Raw genomic sequence first — 24,275 nt, 5'->3', positions numbered from 1 at the left:
ACTTCCACCTCTTTCCAACAATGAAGCTATTTTTGAAGGGCAAGCATTTTCCAGATGATGAGACTCAGATTTCAGAAGTCACAAAGTGGCTTTTGGAGCAAACTGTCGACTTCTACAAGCAAGGTTTTGCAGTTGCTTAAAGCGATGGGAGAAGTGTGGGTCCCTAGGTGGCACCTATGTAGAGAAGGACTAATAACTGTGCCAAGTTTCATTGCTCTCAGTCTAAAGGAAATTGTTCAGGGGAAATCTTTAGTGAACACCCCTTGTAGATGGAAAAAAAAATATTTTTTTCAATCCTGTTATCCCACTTTACATTAATTCTTGAAAAGCAACGGAAGGGTTAATAAACTACTTGATAGCAATTTTGAATATGTTGAGGGATGCGTTTTTTTAAATGGCATCACTTTTAGGGTTTTCCTATATACTGTATAGGTCCCCCAGAGTGACCTCAAAACTGGACAGGTCCCTAAAAAAATAAATTTTGTAAATTTCCTTGAAAAAATGAAAAATTACTGATACATTTTTAAACTTTTGAGAATGCGAACAAAATAAAAGAACATTTTACAAATGGTGCAGATGTTAAGTAGACATGAGGGAGATGTTATTTATTAATGGTATTGTGTGGTGTGATTATCTGGATTAAAGGGATAATCATTTAAAGTTCAAAAATTGCTAATTGTTGTGAAACTTTGGTAAACTTTATATCTTTATAAATAAACGCAGAAAATATCAACATAAATTTACCATTATCCTAAAGTACAATGTGTCACAAAAAACCAATATCAAAATCAGTGGGACATGTTGAAGCGTTCCAGAGTTATCACCACATAAGTGACACTGGTCCGATTTAAATAATTTGACTTGTTCACTAAGGGGTTAAAACTTAAAACATTTGCCACTGCATACCATAGAATGCAGATTCCAGCCTTTGGTCTAATCGGCAAATCCATAACAAATCCAAATAGTGAAAAAGTGTACTATGCGACAGAATTTCTTGATGTGACCCCTTTATAGCATAATCCGGATTTTGGGTTGATGTACAGAGATGGCCCAATAACTCTAGATGCTCAAAACTGGTCCCTAATTTAAATGTAGACATAGTGTCACGATCCAGCCCGGGTTTTGGTTTTGTCTTTCCTTTCCTGGTCTGATCATGTCAGAGGTTAACTTTCCCTGCCTTTTTCAGTGTTCGGTCTGCTATATCTTGGTGCTGCTACCTGTGTGCTGTGCCAGTTATATTGCTTGCCTTTGGCATGCTAGCTGGCTCTGGTGAGTTCCTGATCTGTCCTGTTGCGCTTTTCTGATCTGACCCATGCCTGTTTACCTTCCACCTATCCGTTCCTGCCCCTTTTCCCTTGTGTGTTTGGATTCCCCGGTATTGAATTTAGCTTGGCTCTGACCTGATTCTGTCTCTCCCCTCTGGTATATCTATATTACCGGTACCGATCTTTTGCTCTCGTCTGACTTTGCTCTGTGGTTTTCCCTTTATACTGCTCTATCTTCTGGTATTGACTCAGCTCTCTGGCTACTCCGCTGCCACCTAGTGGTAGCTTCACTGTATTACTGTGGATCTGCTTCATAGCAGGAATTTCAGCTCACTCTCCACTCTGCTGCAATCTAGTGGAATCTGTGTTACTCTGCATTAAACCTCAGTACTACAGCGTGATACACAGTAACGCCAACGTAAATGAGAAACTCAATATCAAGAGTAGCAAGGATGAAAAAAAAAAAAAGAGAGAGACTGATCCTGGAACATAGTCATAATGAGAACAGAGCATTGTGGAGATCAAGCAAAGATGTGAGCATAATTAAACAATCCAAGTTGGTGTAATCAGTTCACCAGTGAACCTGATGAACAATTCTGGACTTCCCATATGATGATGTCATGTGTTTGGAAACTTCTGATAGATTTTTTGGCAACAAATCGGTTAATTAGACACACATCTGTGGATGTATTTTAATGCACACCTGAAACACACTGCTTCTTTGTGTAGCCTCATGGGAAAGTCTCAATAAATCAGCCAAGATATAAGGAAGAGAATTGTGGACTTGCACAAGTCTGGCTCATCCTTGTGTACAATTTCAAGATACCTGAAGCTGCCTCGTATCGAGGTAATCATCTCTGCTTTTTTCTCTGTGATTTTTTCCAATTTTCTGGAGGATCTTTAAGTCCTCTTTTTGTGTCTGTGAGCTTTTACTCAATGTTTAGCGTTAGGACTGGCAAAATGTAAGGACCCTTGACGCGGGTTGCCAGCTTATGTATTGAGGCCCCAATATAAACTAATATCTTACATACATTGATATGTGGTTTTGCACTTTATCTAGCAGGGCGCAGTCGGACCAAGATGGCTCTGTAAACTGTAGGCCTCTATTCACGCAGCATGCATTTTGTAGCACTGGGCGGCCTGCCTGTATGTGCGTTAGTAATAGGCTGTAAACCAGATGCTCTGCATTGCCTGTGTGAACAATGCCACATACAGACTATTATCTCTTATCTTTTTGTGCATTAATGCCAAACAGCCAATACTGGATTGAAAGTGGTTGTTTCTTCGGTATTGTTTGCACCTGTGTTTTTGCCATCATTAATCGGGTCCGATGCGCCCTGCTAGTGCATTTGTTTTGAGGCTTCAGCAGGTAATCATCTCTGCTTTTTTCTCTGTGATTTTTTCCTCGTTCATCTGTACTAACAATTATATGCAAGTACAAACAAGATGGGAATGTACAGCCATAATACCGCTCAGGAAGGAGACGGGTTCTGTGTCCCAAAGATGAACATGCTTTGGTCAGACATGTGCATATCAACCCAAGGGCAAAAGCAAAACACCTTGTGAACATGATGGTGGAAGGTGGTAAGATTGTGTCAATATCCACAGTGAAACGAGTACTGTATCCATATGGGCTGAAAGGCCACTCTGCCAGGAAGAAACCATTACTCCAAAAGAAACATAAAAAAGCAGATTAATGTTTGCAAATGCACACAGGAACAAAGACCTTAATTTTTGAAGACATGTCCTGTGGTCTGACAAAACTAAAATTGAACTTTTTTGGATATAATGACCATCGTTACGTTTGGAGGAAAAAAAGGAGGCGCTTGGAAGCCTAAGAACACCATCCCAACTGTGAAACACGGGGGTAGCAGCATTATGTTGTGGGACTGATTTGCTGCAGGAGTGACTGGTGCACTTCATATAATACAGGTGCTTCTCAAAAAATTAGAATATCATCAAAAAGTTATTTTTTTCAGTTCTTCAATACAAAACGTGAATCTCATATATTATGTAGAGTCATTACAAACGGAGTAATCTATATCAAGTGTTTATTTCTGTTAATGTTGATGATTATGGCTTACAGTCAATGAAAACCCAAAAGTCATTATCTCAGTAAACACCAGCTTGAAAAATAATTTTAAAATCCGAAATGTATATTCAGTAAATGCACTCAATACTTGGTTGGCGCTCCTTTTGCATCAATTACTGCATCAATGCAGAGACCCACGGAGGCGATCAGCCTGTGGCACTGCTGAGTTGTTATGGAAGCCCAGGTTGCTTTGATAGTAGCCTTCAGCTCGTCTGTATTGTTGGGTCTGGGGACTCTCAACTTCCTCTTGACAGTACGCCATAGATTCTCCCTAGTAGCAGGCTTCTGCCGATGCAGTAACTGAACCTGCATTTGAGACGCAGGTTCAGTTACTCAATTGACCCGCACTGCAATAGTTAAAGCCGACAGCCAATCGGTGGCTGTCAGCTGACATCAGCGTGCACGTTGCCGGTGTATGACATCATTGCCATTCGCCGGCGAGTGCGTGCTTGAAACGCCGGGAGTGATCATCGCCGCAAGGAGTGTGGCCAGGTAAGAAGAAAGCTTTTTTTTTTTTTTTTAATTTTTATTGAAAACGGCAGGCTGCAATGTTTCACCAGCAGGATAGAGACACATGGACCATGCGTCTCCATCCTGCCCGGCGCAGGATGGGAGACAAGGGGCAGGATGGGAGACTTGGGGCAGGATGGGAGACAAGGGGGCAGGATGGAGACACGGGGCAGGATGGGGGAGACGGGGGCAGGATGGAACGACGGGGGCAGGATGGAGCGATGGGGGCAGGATGGAGACCCGGGGACAGGATTGAGACACTGGGGCAGAATGGGAGACAGAGAGCAGGATGGGAGGCAAGGGGCAGAATGGAGACACGGGGGCAGAATGAAAACATGGGGCAGAATGGAAATAGATGGGCAGAATTGGGGACAGATGGAGCAGAATTGGAGACAGATGGGACAGGATGGAGACAGATGGGGCAGGATGGAAACAGATGAGGCAGGATGGAGACAGATGGGGCAGGATCATAGTGCAGGATGGAGACATGGTGCAGGATGAAGACGGATGGGGCAGGATCATGGGGCAGATGGGGCAGGATCATGGGACAGATGGTGCAGGATCATGGGACAGATAGGGTAGTATCATGGGACAGGATCATGAGACAGATGGGGCAGGATGGGACATCACATGGGGCAGAATGGAACTCATGAGGGCAGGATGGAAGAACATATGGCTGAAGCCAGGAATGAGACACACGGGGGCCAGTATGGGGGATATTATTACCATAGGGGCTAATTAAGGGATATTATTACTGCAGTCATGTATTTATTTTATTTTTTGAGGATACTGTTTTAAATGCGGGAGGTGGTCCTGTGACTGTACAGAGCGACACTGTCACCTTTTTTTCTTCATCTGATCTAATTTGGGAAAATATTAAGTAATGTGTTCTGCAAGTGGTGCTCTAGCTAACTGTATTATTTCCTGCAAAGATGAGCCTTGGCTGGAAGAAGTGACGGCGGTCTGTGCTGGATGAAGATGAAAAGCAAAGATGAAGGACATCACCTAGAGACGTCACCAGTGAGTCAGTGTGTAACCTGTACACTGACACTATAAACTGTATACTATATACAGCGGTCCTGTGTACAATATCACCAGTGATCACTGTATTACCTTAACACTATACACTATACACAGAGCTCTTGTGTATAATGTAATTGATCACAGTATATCCAGTACAATATATACAGTTCTCGTGTGTATAATGTCACCTGGATCAATGTATTACCTGTACACTAAACACTGTAAACAGAGATCCTGTGTATAATGTCACTGGTGATCACTGTAATACCTGTACACAGACTCAGCATACTAAGTACAGTTCTCCTGTGTATAATGGCACTTATACTGATGATATTATTGGTTTTTTTTATTATTAATGATCAGTATTGTAGTACTCAGTCAGTATGTGGTGGTAATATGCTGTCCGGCCATGGTGTGGTGGTATTTGTTCCTTGTATGTGCTATTATTTGGTCACTATGTGGTCTGGTCAAGGTGTGGTCGACTTTGTTCCTTGTATGTGGTATTATTCGGGCACTGTGGTGGTAATATGTTGTCTGGTTATGGTGTGGTGGTATTTATTCCATGTATGTGGTATTATTTGGTCACTGTAGTGGAAATATGTGGTCTGGACATGGTGTGGAGTTATTTGTTCCTTTTATGTGGTATTATAGGTCTCTATGTGGTGGTAATATGGTGTCTGGTCATGGTGCGGAGGTATTTGTCCCTTGCATGTGATATCATTGGTCATTTTAAAAATAAAAACTAAATAAAAATATACCTAAAACTGTATTGGATATTTTAACAAATGTTTAGTACAATTACAGTAGCGTAGAGCCCGGCCTAAGAGTCTACCTTGTCGTTTTGGGGGCTCAAAAAATCTTTTGGCCAAAACAAAAGTTGCTGGCTATATGTGTGATCTAGTGATAGGAACTGTTAATGTGTTATTGGTGAGAAGTGGAGTTTTTCCAAGAGAGAGCGGTGGGACTGTGGACAGTTCGAGGGGTGGAGGCATGGCTGGGGTGGAGTCTCAAGAGGGCCCCAAAAATTTTGCCAGTATGGGGCCCCAAAATTCCTAGTGGCAGCCCTGATAATGCTGTCCCTATGTTCAACAATGTAACTATTATAATACTGCTCCTATGTACAAGAGTATAACTACTATAATACTGCCCCGAGACTGCCCCGAGACCAATCAGCGAACGAATAACCACGACAGACAGACAGAGACCGAAGGACAGACAGATGGAAGTACCCTTAGACAATTATATAGTAGATAATACTGTCGCTATGTGCAAGAATATAACTACTATAATACTGTCCCTATGTGCAAGAATATAACTACTATAATACTGCTCCTATGTACAAGAATATAACTACTGTAATACTGCTCCTATGTACAAGAATATAACGACTATAATCTTGCCCAATGTGCAAGAATATAACTACTATAATTCTGCCCCTAAATACAAGAATATAACTACTATAATACTGCCCCTATGTACAACAATATAACTACTATAATACTGCCCCTATATACAAGAATATAACTACTATAATACTGCTCCCTATATACAAGAATATAACTACTATAATACTGCCTCCTATGTACAAGAATATAACTACTATAATACTGCCCCTATGTACAAGAATATAACTACTATAATACTGCTCCTATGTACAAGAATATAACTACAATAATACTGCTCCCTATGTACAAGAATATAACTACTATAATACTGCTCCTATGTACAAGAATATAACTACAATAATACTGCTCCCTATGTACAATAAAATAATTACTATAATACTGGTCCCTATGTACAAGAATATAACTGTCGCCTATTTCTTGGCGCAGTGCTGTACACAGATGATGGGTGTCCCTTACACTCGGTGGTGATAGGGTTACTTACAGAAAGACTGTATGGTAGGATGCACATTTCCAGGTGAATGACTACGAGATGATAATAGTGGCGTCATTGATGCTGGTGCGGTGTAATTGATAGGACATGCGGGAGCAGAGCTAAAGCTGCAGTGAGATTGATCCAGTGATTATTTATCACATCTAGGGGCGGGCGGTACACAGTGGGGTTCACGGTGAGATATGGACTACTAGATGGCAGCCCGATTCTAAAGAATCGGGAGTCTAGAATCCATATATACTTTATTTATTCAAATGTAAGAATAATACATTTAATAAATAATAGTAAGAAAGAACAAAAAATGGCTGCACTCACCAGCTCTTGACAATTCTTTTTATTTAAGGTACAGTTACACAGGATCAATGAACATGCTTATGAGGGGAGTGATGAAAGACATCAGACAACAACTTTGCGTGTTGTGGCAAATGCCACAACAACGGTTCTTTGCTTAAGAACAATAATGTAAATAATAAATAATATGTATCAATAACTATGTATATTGGTATGTTCTATGACATTTTAAAATATTTCATTATTATGTGGAAAAGCTCTTAGTACCCATACTGGCGCATACTTGTGTGCCCATCAGGTAATTTCACAGTAATTTTACATCTGATGGGTTGGTATGAAACGTTTTTAATCATCTCTTGGGCTTAGCTAAGCCTTCATTTTAAATAATTCTAATGAGTACAACAGAAATAAAAGCCTTTTTGTGTATCCAAATTTTTTGTGTTTATTTTTACAGAAGTGTAAAATTTAAGAAATCAACGTTCATAGTACACCGATGGGCTAATATAAGCATGCCCCTCAACCACGTCACGGTAGCCTTTGAACTGATGGGTCCTAACTAACTGATTCCTATTTCTTAATACTCAAACCTCTTTCACATCTGCATGTTTCTGATATTTGAAGACACAAAAGAGCACAGTGAGGTCAAAAATACTCTGTTGTAAAAAAATCACAGTAATCAGCAAGTGCTAGTCAAAAGATGTAAAGAAAACAGGGTATTTAGTTGATACGTTTTTTTGCAAAAAAATGTATACTAAGCTGCTCCACCAAATCGTCAAGGTATACCCTTATAGAGCAGTCCTAACTAATGTATAGAATCCCTGTCTGATGTATTTAAAACCTGATCATCTGTATAGTACCTGTATAAGCAGGGTTCAGAGAAGGACTATCCATGTGGACATGCAGGATGGAACAGCTTAAATGCAAATGACCCACAGAGGAGTGGTGGACTCCCCAGTCTTGTAGAAACAAGAGAACAGTTATAGAACCAGAAACACATGGGCCACTTGCACATTGAACAAGTCTGTAGGAACCTGTTCACACCACCAGAAAACTTGAAGACACAAAAGAGCACAGTGAGGTCAAAAATACTCTGTTGTAAAAAAAGCAGCTTAGTATACATTTTTTTGCAAAAAAACGTATCAACTAAATACCCTGTTTTCTTTACATCTTTTGACTAGCACTTGCTGATTACTGTGATTTTTTTACAACAGAGTATTTTTGACCTCACTGTGCTCTTTTGTGTCTTCAAGTTTCCTGGTGGTGTGAACAGGTTCCTACAGACTTGTTCAATGTGCAAGTGGCCCATGTGTTTCTGGTTCTATAACTGTTCTCTTGTTTCTACAAGACTGGGGAGTCCACCACTCCTCTGTGGGTCATTTGCATTTAAGCTGCTCCATCCTGCATGTCCACATGGATAGTCCTTCTCTGAACCCTGCTTATACAGGTACTATACAGATGATCAGGTTTTAAATACATCAGACAGGGATTCTATACATTAGTTAGGACTGCTCTATAAGGGTATACCTTGACGATTTGGTGGAGCAGCTTAGTATACATTTTTTTGCAAAAAAACGTATCAACTAAATACCCTGTTTTCTTTACATCTTTTGACTAGCCTTTGCTGATTACTGTGATTTTTTTACAACAGAGTATTTTTGACCTCACTGTGCTCTTTTGTGTCTTCAAGTTTTCTGGTGGTGTGAACAGGTTCCTACAGACTTGTTCAATGTGCAAGTGGCCCATGTGTTTCTGGTTCTATAACTGTTCTCTTGTTTCTACAAGACTGGGGAGTCCACCACTCCTCTGTGGGTTATTTGCATTTAAGCTGTTCCATCCTGCATGTCCACATGGATAGTCCTTCTCTGAACCCTGCTTATACAGGTACTATACAGATGATCAGGTTTTAAATACATCAGACAGGGATTCTATACATTAGTTAGGACTGCTCTATAAGGGTATACCTTGACGATTTGGTGGAGCAGCTTAGTATACATTTTTTTGCAAAAGAACGTATCAACTAAATACCCTGTTTTCTTTACATCTTTTGACTAGCACTTGCTGATTACTGTGATTTTTTTACAACAGAGTATTTTTGACCTCACTGTGCTCTTTTGTGTCTTCAAGTTTTCTGGTGGTGTGAACAGGTTCCTACAGACTTGTTCAATGTGCAAGTGGCCCAAGTGTTTCTGGTTCTATAACTGTTCTCTTGTTTCTACAAGACTGGGGAGTCCACCACTCCTCTGTGGGTCATTTGCATTTAAGCTGTTCCATCCTGCATGTCCACATGGATAGTCCTTCTCTGAACCCTGCTTATACAGGTACTATACAGATGATCAGGTTTTAAATACATCAGACAGGGATTCTATACATTAGTTAGGACTGCTCTATAAGGGTATACCTTGACGATTTGGTGGAGCAGCTTAGTATACATTTTTTTGCAAAAAAACGTATCAACTAAATACCCTGTTTTCTTTACATCTTTTGACTAGCACTTGCTGATTACTGTGATTTTTTTACAACAGAGTATTTTTGACCTCACTGTGCTCTTTTGTGTCTTCAAGTTTTCTGGTGGTGTGAACAGGTTCCTACAGACTTGTTCAATGTGCAAGTGGCCCATGTGTTTCTGGTTCTATAACTGTTCTCTTGTTTCTACAAGACTGGGGAGTCCACCACTCCTCTGTGGGTCATTTGCATTTAAGCTGTTCCATCCTGCATGTCCACATGGATAGTCCTTCTCTGAACCCTGCTTATACAGGTACTATACAGATGATCAGGTTTTAAATACATCAGACAGGGATTCTATACATTAGTTAGGACTGCTCTATAAGGGTATACCTTGACGATTTGGTGGAGCAGCTTAGTATACATTTTTTTGCAAAAAAACGTATCAACTAAATACCCTGTTTTCTTTACATCTTTTGACTAGCACTTGCTGATTACTGTGATTTTTTTACAACAGAGTATTTTTGACCTCACTGTGCTCTTTTGTGTCTTCAAGTTTTCTGGTGGTGTGAACAGGTTCCTACAGACTTGTTCAATGTGCAAGTGGCCCATGTGTTTCTGGTTCTATAACTGTTCTCTTGTTTCTACAAGACTGGGGAGTCCACCACTCCTCTGTGGGTCATTTGCATTTAAGCTGTTCCATCCTGCATGTCCACATGGATAGTCCTTCTCTGAACCCTGCTTATACAGGTACTATACAGATGATCAGGTTTTAAATACATCAGACAGGGATTCTATACATTAGTTAGGACTGCTCTATAAGGGTATACCTTGACGATTTGGTGGAGCAGCTTAGTATACATTTTTTTGCAAAAAAACGTATCAACTAAATACCCTGTTTTCTTTACATCTTTTGACTAGCACTTGCTGATTACTGTGATTTTTTTACAACAGAGTATTTTTGACCTCACTGTGCTCTTTTGTGTCTTCAAGTTTTCTGGTGGTGTGAACAGGTTCCTACAGACTTGTTCAATGTGCAAGTGGCCCATGTGTTTCTGGTTCTATAACTGTTCTCTTGTTTCTACAAGACTGGGGAGTCCACCACTCCTCTGTGGGTCATTTGCATTTAAGCTGTTCCATCCTGCATGTCCACATGGATAGTCCTTCTCTGAACCCTGCTTATACAGGTACTATACAGATGATCAGGTTTTAAATACATCAGACAGGGATTCTATACATTAGTTAGGACTGCTCTATAAGGGTATACCTTGACGATTTGGTGGAGCAGCTTAGTATACATTTTTTTGCAAAAAAACGTATCAACTAAATACCCTGTTTTCTTTACATCTTTTGACTAGCACTTGCTGATTACTGTGATTTTTTTACAACAGAGTATTTTTGACCTCACTGTGCTCTTTTGTGTCTTCAAGTTTTCTGGTGGTGTGAACAGGTTCCTACAGACTTGTTCAATGTGCAAGTGGCCCATGTGTTTCTGGTTCTATAACTGTTCTCTTGTTTCTACAAGACTGGGGAGTCCACCACTCCTCTGTGGGTCATTTGCATTTAAGCTGTTCCATCCTGCATGTCCACATGGATAGTCCTTCTCTGAACCCTGCTTATACAGGTACTATACAGATGATCAGGTTTTAAATACATCAGACAGGGATTCTATACATTAGTTAGGACTGCTCTATAAGGGTATACCTTGACGATTTGGTGGAGCAGCTTAGTATACATTTTTTTGCAAAAAAACGTATCAACTAAATACCCTGTTTTCTTTACATCTTTTGACTAGCACTTGCTGATTACTGTGATTTTTTTACAACAGAGTATTTTTGACCTCACTGTGCTCTTTTGTGTCTTCAAGTTTTCTGGTGGTGTGAACAGGTTCCTACAGACTTGTTCAATGTGCAAGTGGCCCATATGTTTCTGATATTTGCAGAAGTAATGTTAAAAACAATACAACTTCCACACTTGGCACCAAAGAACTGACCTACAAAACACTTTCAGCAAGTGCCATGCAATGTAGATGAAGCTTGGAGTTAACTTGCAGTAAATGCGGCAAACGCGGCTTCGACAATTGCATTAAATGCAGCCACAACAAAAACACTGGTAAGTGGAGATTTTGTGGCGAAAACTGCAGAAACCACATGTGCCGCACCTGCCGCAAGTGAAGTACAAATTCCGTATACATTGCATGCAACTTACAGCAAGAGTGGCGTGGGTCAGCTCTTAGGCAGGAAGTGCAGAAATAGCCTTTTTTCCACCATAAATTCTCCAAATAGCAGAAAAATGTTGATGTGAAAGCAAAATCTCTATTCTTTCCCTATCTATCTAAATATGTACCTATCTATATATCTATTTCTATGTACAGAACACACCTGGAGATAGAGATGTGTGTGAACAGCCATCCCACCCGTCTCTTACCTGTTCACAAAAACCTCACCCTTTTTAAAAACAAAATGAAATCTCTCAGCAGCTATACTGCTGGAGCTTCAAATACAGGTTCCTATCACCAAATACAGGCATTTGGATGATACACATCTTACATCTTGTACTTAATGTGTGTTCTACTTACCTATAAAAATATGTATTGATATATCATATTTCTAAATTTATGTAGATATGATATAGAGTTATTAACCCTATATGCTAATGAGTACGTATGTTATATACGTATTTCCTACATAAGTACTTAAAATCTATATGTCTATGGCTACACTAATTTTTTTTTGTTTTTGTTTTTTTTCCTTATCTCTATACATAGAATTTGCCTATTGCTGTCTATGTTATTAGAAAAACTGAATAATGAAAAAAAAGAAAAGTAACTTTAAACTAAAATATTTTTGTAGATAATATTACGTGTGAAGACTTTAGTACTATCAGCCAATAATTGTCCTTGAAGTGGTGTATTAACCACTTTAACCCTCACATTGCAACATTGCTTCACCCTGGAAAAAGCAACATACAATTGACCATGGGCAAAAGCAGGTTCTGGTAGATAAATGCCAACTCGATGGAGGGTCTGGCCTTGAGATTTATTTATGGTCATTGCAAATGCGGGCTTGATGGGAAATTGTCTCCGTCTTAATTTAAAAGGTAATCCAGTCTCTGATGGACACAAATCAATTCGTGGAATGAATACCACATTTCCTGCTGCTGACCCACTAATTACTTTAGCCAGTATGATATTGGCATGTAAGGCAGTGACAATGAGCCGCGTACCATTGCAGAGACCTTTGTTCGTGTTCAGATTACGTAATAACATGACAATGGTGCCAATTTTAAGTTTCAGCCGATGTGAAGGCATTCCAGTTGGTGTTAGTGAATTCAAAAACTCAAGTGGGTATTGATCGAGGTCATCAGCTTCATCAGGATCGATGGAATCATCACTGATATATTCAGTATAGTCACCTATCAATAAATCCATGACTTGGGAATTGCCTTTCTCAACGTCCTCATTTTTTGGACATAAAATTGCATGAGATGCAGCTGTATTTATGCTTTCGGTGTCATTCACATCAATACAAAGATTATCTCCAAAAATTTCAATTATTAAAGAGCCAGTGCATACCATGTCTGGAGGAATTTCAATTACATCATCTCCAAGGTTATGTTCATTAGATAGTTCACCATTTCCCAGTTGAAGCAACCAACTGCTGTAGTGAGGATCAATGGAGCGCATGTTGTTAATAAGTGGCAGGCGAGTAAAATGTTGCCAGTGTTGTGAATATTTTATACAGCTCTCTACAACATCAGTTCTTGTCCCATGAGGGATGACAGGAAGACATTGTCTAAAGTCGCCTCCAAAAACAATCACTTTACCTCCAAACGGTGTTTTTTCTTTGTGAGCTACATTTGTTGTCATGACATCACGTAAAACTCTATCAATGACATGCAATGCATATTTGGATAGCATTGTGCACTCATCAATAATAAAAAGTTTAGTGCTGTGCAAATCTTTTGCTGCATCGGTATCATTCTTAATCCTGGAAACAGATGTTTCATTCACAGGAATTGGAATCCCATAAAGAGAATGAATGGTTCGTCCACCTTGTAGCAAGTTGGTGGCAATTCCAGTAGTGGCAGCAGGTGACACAATGTCTCCTTGTCCTCTTAGCTGATGTAGGAGTAGATGATATAGGTAAGTTTTTCCGCTGCCACTAGGACCATCAAGGAAAAAACACTTTGCTGTAGAATTAGTGTCTTCTAAAGCTTGAGTGATAGCATCAAAAGCAAAAAGTTGGTCCTCATTTAGAGTAGCTTTCATTTCAGCAGCTGCTGATAACTCATAATCTTTATCATACTGTGGGAGGAGGTGTTGTTTCTTGACTGGACGTGGCAAATTAAAATCAGTATAAGTTTTGCCATGAGCTTTAAGAACATGTTGGACATCTGTCATAGCATAGCCTTCACAATTGACACACTCCAGAGTGTCGGAGTGGTATGCATAGCAGTAGTCTTCTACAAAGTGTTCCTTAAATTCATCCCATAAGTCCCGAGGTTTAGCTGGAGGACCAAAAATACAAATGTAGGCAAACATGTCACGTAGCTGTGCTGGCATGTTGAGAATACTGGCATCAAGTAATGTATTTCTCCACAGACTATCATCAAATAGTAAGCCAAGAGCTAATGCCGCATCTTTGAAGGTTTCATGTGTGACTCCGTGTACAGTTTTTATGCTGTCAAAACTGGTTGCACCTTTGACATGTAACAATAACAATCTTAAATAGTAGCGTTCTTGGTCTTTCACACTGACAGTATACATTCGTCCAATCACAGAACCACCTGCTCGCTTTCTAACTTCCCAAGAACCTTCTTTCCAAACATAGTTTTCGGGAATTTCACGGTATAAATAAATATGAGCATGATGGTCGTTCTGATTAAGCTTGAAGTAGGCCATAAGTGTAGAATTTTGATGGAGCTTTTGTTTGATGTTTCCAATAGAGTCATCCTCATGAAAATAGAGTGGCTGAGAATGCGGTAGATGTACAGCAAGGCGAATGATGCTATGAGATTGTTTATGCATTGGATATGAGAATATTCGCCAAGCTGCCTCTGGTGCACTGACATATCTTGAATCCATGAATTGGTGTGTTTCATCATGTTGGATGTTAGTCTGGCAGATTTCAAGATTGGCTTTATCATGTCCTTTGTAGACGTATTTAAATAAATATTTCACAGCCTGAATGGAACCACAAACTTCGACATTTATATGGCACTTGTATTTTAATAGCAGGAACGGATTATATGGAACCACCCACGAATTGTCAATCATGTTAGAATGGTGTTGAAAAGATGGGCCAAAGTGTCTGCGATAAGTAGGATAGGCGTCCTTAGCTATGATGGTTCTTGGTTGCAAATCTTTAGGGAAACCTTTTGTACACTTCCCCAGATCCATGCAGGGAGAATTTGGGTTGTGTTCTCCACACGGACCATGAATCACATGTTGGAGAACAATTTTATGGAGCTGAGGGTAGTGGGTAGGATTGGGAATTTCAGCCCACACTGTATTGTCTATGTCCTCCTCAGTCCTTAATTTGGAGTTGCTGTCCAGAATAATCAAAATGTGAGCGTGTGGAAGGCCACGTTTTTGAAATTCAGTTACATGAACCATAGCGCAAACTTTCCCAAATAATCCGTTGTTAATGTCTTTTAAGAGTGCTTCCAGTTTTATTTTGAAAACACGTGCCACCAAATCAGGTCTATGTTCCACACGCTGCCAAGGTTCCAAATTCTCAGTAATTTCATTCCATTTCGGATTACAGGTCATGGTGATGAATAGATCAGGACGACCATATTTAGTCACAATAGCCATGGCATCCTGGTACCGCTGCTGCATATTCCTGGGACTGCCTTCAAACGAAGATGGTAAAATGACCGTTTTTCCAATGGGGATGCCTTTCTCAATGGATTTTTTCTGGAGATGTTCCTGGAGTACACAATAATCCTCTACTTTCAAATCCTTTTGGTGTTGACGGATATAATTTAGGCGATTTGCCTCGATTTTCACATAAGCATCCACTAAGTACTGCTGAGTGAGTTTGCCACCATTCAGGAGTGGATTAAACTGATTACGGACAGACAGCACATAGCAGTAATATTGCAGTTGTGTAACTCTGCGTGGACTTTGCCCTTGTTGCTTGAGGCCATCATGCCAGCCCTGGTCTCCGTAAGGGAAAAATAAAGGATAGAGTAAAGCATCTAAATTACTGTGTAGAATGCTGACCTGTTGTGTTCTTGGCGCCAAAGGATTTTTAGGGTCCGGTTGTAAATGTATTAAAATATCACGATTAAATGGTGGCTCTCCATTGTCATTTTCAAATACGACAGCAACTTCATTGACAGTTGGATTATTATATCGGCGAGGGTCTTGATTCCGATCTTGTTTAAGGGCCATGATGATATTTGGCATGAGAGTGCCATTAGCTTCAGCTTTAAGATGTTCTTCATGTTCCACATCTCGTAACATTTTGTAGGCAGCAACAAAGGGATTCACATTGTCTAACTGAAGAGCAATTATACTCATCAAAGTGGGATGACATTTTTGATTTTGTTCACAGTTTAAACGTTGTTCATTCGCGGTAGCGGTATCCAAAATATACAGTTGGGCATAAGCTGGAACTTGATCATCACTGGGATGTAGGGTTCCAGTACGATGATATATTTGTCCATGTATACGGAAACAGTAAGGGCCATGTCCAGGTGGAGGGGATATATTGGCACCCATGGAGGCGAAAGCAAATGAGCTGTTAATACTACGAATATTTTCCATGAGATTCGTACTGAACTCACTCTCCCCTGTCAGCAATCGTTTAAAGACCTCGGGATATTGGGGTATAGGTATATGCACTTTACTCTTGTGACAACACAGAGTAAAATTTTTATCTGCTGGTATCTCAGCATTAAAATGTAATGCTTGACAATGTTCACATAAATAGTTCATAGGACCACAGGAGTGTTCTACTATGGTACTGTCATCATTAGTAAAACCTGTAGGATGTTGAGGTACAGGTTGTGGTAACGGAGCATTGGAATGTTTCTTTAAGCCAACATATATAAAGCGTGGACCTGGTAGAGGATCTTCACTGTCCACAGATTCAATCACTGAGGAGTTGGAAGGTGTATCGTGGTCAGGGTTTATTAATATGGAGGTGCAAGCGGTTTTTTTGCGCCGTTCACGGCGTGCACCAGCTGCATTTGGTAATGGTTTGTTTGTTGCCTTAGAAGAGTCAGGTGTGAAGCATGTCTTATAAGCAGACTTAACGGTGTACAGGCGACGGCGTTTATCATTTGGAGTGTAAGTAGGACAGTGTTTGCGCTTACGTGCAGATTTACCAACGGTTAAAGGAGCTTCAGGCTGCACACATTCTATGAATGGAGACAAAGAAGCTGTATTGTGGGCAGAATCTATGACTGAGGACGTGGAAATATTATGTTTGCAACGTTGAGAGCGTGCAGCAGCAGCTTTATTACTTAATCGATTAGTTTTGTCCTCAAAAGACTCATTAGTAATGCGTTTATTGCAAGCAGCATTAACAGTGTCCAGGCGCTTCTGTCTGTCCTCTGTAGTCTCGTTAGCACGCTGTTTGCGCTTACGTGCGGCATCGGCGGCTTTTCGCTCTGCGTCATTGGTATACTTATTATCAGACCTGATGTTACGTGCGCCATCAGCAGCTTTGGGCTCTGTGTCATTAGTATACTTAACAGTGTCCAGGCACTTGCATCTATCCTCTGTACTCTTGTTAGTACGCTGTTTGCGCTTACGTGCAGCATCGGTGTCTTTTCGCTGTGCGTCATTGGTATACTTATTATCAGACCTGATGTTACGTGCGCCATCAGCAGCTTTGGGCTCTGTGTCATTAGTATACTTAACAGTGTCCAGGCGCTTGCATCTATCCTCTGTACTCTTGTTAGCACGCTGTTTACGCTTACGTGCAGCATCGGCGGCTTTTCGCTCTGCGTCATTGGTATACTTATTATCAGACCTGATGTTACGTGCGCCATCAGCAGCTTTGGGCTCTGTGTCATTAGTATACTTAACAGTGTCCAGGCCCTTGCATCTCTCCTCTGTACTCTTGTTAGCACGCTGTTTGCGCTTACGTGCAGCATCGGCGGCTTTTCGCTCTGCATCATTACCATACTTTATATCACACCTGATCTTACGTGCGCCATCAGCAGCTTTGGACTCTGTGTCATTAGTATACTTAACAGTATCCAGGTGCTTGCATCTATCCTCTGTACTCTTGTTAACACGCTGTTTGCGCTTACGTGTGGCATCGGCGGCTTTTCGCTCTGCATCATTACCATACTTTATATCAGACCTGATCTTACGTGCGCCATCAGCAGCTTTACACTCTGTGTCATTAGTATACTTAACAGTATCCAGGCGCTTGCATCTATCCTCTGTACTCTTGTTAACACGCTGTTTGCGCTTACGTGCGGCATCGGCGGCTTTTCGCTCTGCATCATTACCATACTTTATATCACACCTGATCTTACATGCGCCATCAGCAGCTTTGGGCTCTGTGTCATTAGTATACTTAACAGTATCCAGGCACTTGCATCTATCCTCTGTATTCTTGTTAACACGCTGTTTACGCTTACGTGCGGCATCGGCGGCTTTTCGCTCTGCATCATTACCATACTTTATATCAGACCTGATCTTACGTGCGCCATCAGCAGCTTTGGACTCTGTGTCATTACTATACTTAACAGTGTCCAGGCGCTTGCATCTATCCTCTGTACTCTTGTTAGCACGCTGTTTACGCTTACGTGCGGCATCGGCGTCTTTTTGCTCTGCATTATTAGTATACTTTATATCAGACCTAATCTTACGTGCGCCATCAGCAGCTTTGGGCTCTGTGTCATTAGTATCCTTACTATTAGAGCTCATGTTGGCTAAGCTAAACAGCTTTAAGCGTGGTGGTGGCAAACAACAGGTTAATAAGAGGCAGTGTCAGGTAGTAGGAAAATAGCCAGTTAATAATAGGCAATAGTTCTTTGCAGGAATACAGATATTAATAAATAGGCAGTTTATATTGCAGAGAAATTGCTGGGCAATAATGGACAATGTCCTTATGTGGCAAATAATAGAGCAATATACCCAGTGTGGCAAAGAAGAGGTTAATAAACGGCAGTCTCTCAGTATAACAGTCAGTGAATAATAGGCAGTATATGGAGAAAACACCAAACAAAAGTTCAAAATTGGTGTGAAAATGTCACTGAACCACTTCACAACTAAATATATATAGTTTTGGTAAATGGTATTATCATTTTTTTGACGAAATTCGGCAGGAGCTTGAAGAGCGACGTCACTGGGACCGCCTCCACGCAGTAGAAACTTGCTGTGAGGTAAAAATTCAAAAATCACACCAAAATGGCGGGCAGAGTGTGTCACAGTACGGCACATTTCTGATTGGTCGCTCGCGGCAGGCGGCAACCAATCAGAAAAGTGCCGCGCACCACGAAGGCATATATCTTTGTCCACCCTGAGCGGGTGTAGGACGCTGGTGACGTCACTTATCTCCGGACATTATCTCCGGACAAAGCCACGGAAGTTGGCACAAATTGCCGAAAGTAGTATTCTAGGCAATTATATATTAGATTTTAATGTTATCAGTGTTTACCTTTGAACGTTTATATTGTATTGTCCTGTCACCAGCCATGTGTATGATTATCGGCCGAAAGCCTCTCTGGAACCAATAATCACCCCATGTAAAGGTATCTTTATAAGTTAAAGATTCAGAATACTATGACTTTTATCATATCCTGAACAGTCAAGTTTTTTATGAACCGTTAAGGTTTTCTGGTTGAAGTAAAAAAAACTCTGCGTGTTTACAGTTTGAAACCATAAAATGTTGAAAAATTATGTCATTCTTGAGTATATCACTCAATGGTGCTCATAAACATGTCAAATTTGATCTATAATATACTTTAATATACGTTACTTTAATCTTTAATATACTTAAGAACAGGGCCCCAGACATCACACAGGGGGTCTGAAACACCGCACAGTGGTCCAAAATATCGCTGTGCTCTGCCTGGGGCCCCATATGCTGCCTGGGGCCCCTGTGCTCTGCCTGGGGCCCCATATGCTGCCTGGGGCCCCTGTGCTCTGCCTGAGGCCCCTGTGCTCTGCCTGGGGCCCCATGTTCTGCCTGGGGCCCCTGTGCTCTGCCTGGGGCCACTGTGCTCTGCCTGGGGCCCCATATGCTGCCTGGGGCCCCTGTGCTCTTCCTGGGGCCCCATGTGCTGCCTGGGGCCCCTGTGCTCTGCCTGGGGCCCCATAGGCTGCCTGGGGCCCCTGTGCTCTACCTGGGACCACTGTGCTCTGCCTGGGGCCCCATATGCTGCCTGGGGCCCCTGTGCTCTGCCTGGGGCCCCTGTGCTCTGCCTGGGGCCCCATATTCTGCCTGGGGCCACTGTGCTCTGCCTGGGGCCCCATAGGCTGCCTGGGGCCCCTGTGCTCTGCCTGGGACCACTGTGCTCTGCCTGGGGCCCCATATGCTGCCTGGGGCCCCTGTGCTCTGCCTGGGGCCACTGTGCTCTGCCTAGGGCCCCATATGTTGTCTGGGGCCCCTGTGCTCTGCCTGGGGCCCCATATGCTGCCTGGGGCCCCTGTGCTCTGCCTGGGGCCCCTGTGCTCTGCCTGGGGCCCCATATTCTGCCTGGGGCCACTGTGCTCTGCCTGGGGCCCCATAGGCTGCCTGGGGCCCCTGTGCTCTGCCTGGGACCACTGTGCTCTGCCTGGGGCCCCATATGCTGCCTGGGGCCCCTGTGCTCTGCCTGGGGCCACTGTGCTCTGCCTAGGGCCCCATATGTTGTCTGGGGCCCCTGTGCTCTGCCTGGGGCCCCATATGCTGCCTGGGGCCACTGTGCTCTGCCTGGGGCCCCATATGCTGCCTGGGGCCCCTGTGCTCTGCCTGGGGCCCCATATGCTGCCTGGGGCCCCTGTGCTCTGCCTGGGGCCCCATGTTCTGCCTGGGGCCACTGTGCTCTGCCTGGGGCCCCATAAGCTGCCTGGGGCCCCTGTGCTCTGCCTGGGACCACTGTGCTCTGCCTGGGGCCCCATATGCTGCCTGGGGCCCCTGTGCTCTGCCTGGGGCCACTGTGCTCTGTCTGGGGCCCCATATGCTGTCTGGGGCCCCTGTGCTCTGCCTGGGGCCCCATATTGCTGCCTGGGGCCCATGTGCTCTGCCTGGGGCCCCTGTGCTCTGCCTGGTGCCCCATGTTCTGCCTGGGGCCCCTGTGCTCTGCCTGGGGCCACTGTGCTCTGCCTGGGGCCCCATATGCTGCCTGGGGCCCCTGTGCTCTGCCTGGGGCCCCATATGCTGCCTGGGGCCCCTGTGCTCTGCCTGGGGCCCCTGTGCTCTGCCTGGGGCCCCATGTTCTACCTGGGGCCACTGTGCTCTGCCTGGGGCCCCATAGGCTGCCTGGGGCCCCTGTGCTCTGCCTGGGACCACTGTGCTCTGCCTGGGGCCCCATATGCTGCCTGGGGCCCCTGTGCTCTGCCTGGGGCCACTGTGCTCTGCCTGGGGCCCCATATGCTGCCTGGGGCCCCTGTGCTCTGCCTGGGGCCCCATATGCTGCCTGGGACCCCTGTGCTCTGCCTGGGACCACTGTGCTCTGCCTGGGGCCCCATATGCTGCCTGGGGCCCCTGTACTCTGCCTGGGGCCACTGTGCTCTGCCTGGGGCCCCATATGCTGCCTGGGGCCCCTGTGCTCTGCCTGGGGCCTCATATGCTGCCTGGGGCCCCTGTGCTCTGCCTGGGGCCCCTGTGCTCTGCCTGGGGCCCCATGTTCTGCCTGGGGCCCCTGTGCTCTGCCTGGGGCCCCTGTGCTCTGCCTGGGGCCACTGTGCTCTGCCTGGGGCCCCATATGCTGCCTGGGGCCCCTGTGCTCTGCCTGGGGCCCCTGTGCTCTGCCTGGGGCCCCATATGCTGCCTGGGGCCCCTGTGCTCTGCCTGGGGCCCCTGTGCTCTGCCTGGGGCCCCATAGGCTGCCTGGGGCCCCTGTGCTCTGCCTGGGACCACTGTGCTCTGCCTGGGGCCCCATATGCTGCCTGGGGCCCCTGTGCTCTGCCTGGGGCCACATATGCTGCCTGGGGCCCCTGTGCTCTGCCTGGGGCCCCATATGCTGCCTGGGGCCCCTGTGCTCTGCCTGGGACCACTGTGCTCTGCCTGGGGCCCCATATGCTGCCTGGGGCCCCTGTGCTCTTCCTGGGGCCACTGTGCTCTGCCTGGGGCCCCATATGCTGCCTGGGGCCCCTGTGCTCTGCCTGGGGCCCCTGTGCTCTGCCTGGGGCCCCATATGCTGCCTGGGGCCCCTGTGCTCTGCCTGGGGCCCCTGTGCTCTGCCTGGGGCCCCATAGGCTGCCTGGGGCCCCTGTGCTCTGCCTGGGACCACTGTGCTCTGCCTGGGGCCCCATATGCTGCCTGGGGCCCCTGTGCTCTGCCTGGGGCCACATATGCTGCCTGGGGCCCCTGTGCTCTGCCTGGGGCCCCATATGCTGCCTGGGGCCCCTGTGCTCTGCCTGGGACCACTGTGCTCTGCCTGGGGCCCCATATGCTGCCTGGGGCCCCTGTGCTCTGCCTGGGGCCCCATAGGCTGCCTGGGGCCCCTGTGCTCTACCTGGGACCACTGTGCTCTGCCTGGGGCCCCATATGCTGCCTGGGGCCCCTGTGCTCTGCCTGGGGCCACTGTGCTCTGCCTGGGGCCCCATATGCTGCCTGGGGCCCCTGTGCTCTGCCTGGGTGTAGGACACTGGTGACGTCACTTATCTCCGGACATTAGCTCCGGACATTAGCTCCGGACATTATCTCCGGACATTAGTTCCGGACATTAGCTCCGGACAAAGCCACGGAAGTTGGCACAAATTGCAGGAAGTAGTATTCTAGGCAATTATATATTAGATGTGGAGCATGTGCTCACATGTAACCACTGCTCATCTCTCAGTGACCAAGATGGCCCAGATTCCACAGATCGGCAGCATTCACCATGAAGAAGAATGTCTGATAACAATGCATCGATGGATAAAGCTGCACACAACAAGGACAGCAGCATCCATTCCATGCATCCATGCACCAACAGGCCCATACGTGCAGTCCTAATAGTTTTCTGAGACTGTGATACATTTTAGGCTGAGATACACAGCTAGCATACAGTATCACCCATGACAGTGTAAAGTGATCGCAGGTGGTAGCCATGACCGAGCGGCTGCTTCACATCAGCCTGGCAGAAGCGTGCACACAGTGCGAAATACCCATCATCCCCTGTAAGCCAGGCACTCATCCTAGGTCCTGTACCAAGCCCTGAGCTCTGGACGTTCCAAGAATGTCCGCAAGGGATTCTAGTAAGGCCTCCCACTGCCAAGAACAATAGTTCCTTGCTGCTGCCAACAGCCCACTGCACTTGTACTTGACCTTGGCTACTGCACTTCCCTATCTGAGTCACCATCAGGAAGTAGCCTGCTTGAGGGTATGTGCACACGCTGTGGATTCCATTGCAGAATTTTCCGCAGCGGATTTGATTAAATCCGCAGTGCAAAAAGTACTGTGGATTTATCGTGTTTTTTTGTGCGGTTTCCACTGCGGTTTTAGACACCTGCGTTTTTTTAATATGGAGCAGGTGCCAAACCTCTGCGGATTCCCCACAAAGAATTGACATGCTGCGGAAAATAAACTGCAGCGTTTCCGCGCGTTTTTTTCCGCAGCATGTGCACAGCGGCTTTTGTTTTCCATAGGTTAACATTGTACTGTACACCGCATGGAAAACTGCTGCGGATCCACAGCGTAAAAACCGCTGCGGATCCGCAGCAAAAACCGCAACGTGTGCACATAGCCTTATAGTAGCATTATCCCCGTCCCATTGTGGGCTAGTCCCAAACATTAACTGTACTTTATCCTATATTGCCAGATAACTACAGTTACTATTTTATATTAGTATGTACTAAGCCAAATCTATCTTATATCCAAATCTATCTTTTACCTTATGTTGGTATTTGGTACCCATATGTAGCGCCCCCACTGCCGCAGGGCCGAGGGGCACCCGGTACCGGGCCTCTGGGTCTCTGCTCTGGGGTTGTCACGGTGGCTAGGCCCGGTCCATGACCCTGCTGAGGGGCGCACAATGAAAGGTGGTGGTATGGGATGATAACGTTATGGTGCGGTGTAGTGCCGGTCGCAGTAAATAACGAGGACACCAGGTTGCAGTCTCTTTACCTCTTTACTGAAGGCTTCTGGGTCCTCAGTCCGGAATACGGTTAACAGGGCTGCGCAAGTCCGGCCGGTCCGATGGCACCTCCAGAGTTCCCTTCGCAGGTGGAAATCTGTGCCTACCTGCTAGCGCTTGTGTGTTGTGGTCTTTCCCTGCTGTGCTTACGGGATAGTACCCCACAACTGTTGTGTCTGTTTCTCGTGTTCCCTCACAACTCGATTCTGATGTTCTTCTACGTCCCCCTGATCCTACGGTTAGGACGCACCCGTATGACGGGGAGGCTCGGAGGTTCTTCCTGGGCTCTATCGTCACCCCTCTCCTGTTGTTACCCCCCTGTGTCTTCCTGGGTCTGTGTGAGACAGTCCGCCTGTGACTGACTGTCCTGCCGTAGGTTTGAAGTTTGGCTTGGAGCTCTATACTTCCTCGGCGTTCCGGCCACCGGTTATGCGCCTCAATAGGATGTTGCCTCGGTCTAACAGCACGACTCCTACTGGTATTCTCCTAGTTGCGTTGATCTCGTTTCTCACTCAGCACAATAA

Source organism: Ranitomeya variabilis, chromosome 1, assembly GCF_051348905.1.
Source record: "Ranitomeya variabilis isolate aRanVar5 chromosome 1, aRanVar5.hap1, whole genome shotgun sequence".
NCBI classification, from domain to species: Eukaryota; Metazoa; Chordata; class Amphibia; order Anura; family Dendrobatidae; genus Ranitomeya; species Ranitomeya variabilis.
The sequence above is the reverse complement of the archived record's forward strand: the minus strand, read 5'-3'. Positions refer to the sequence as shown.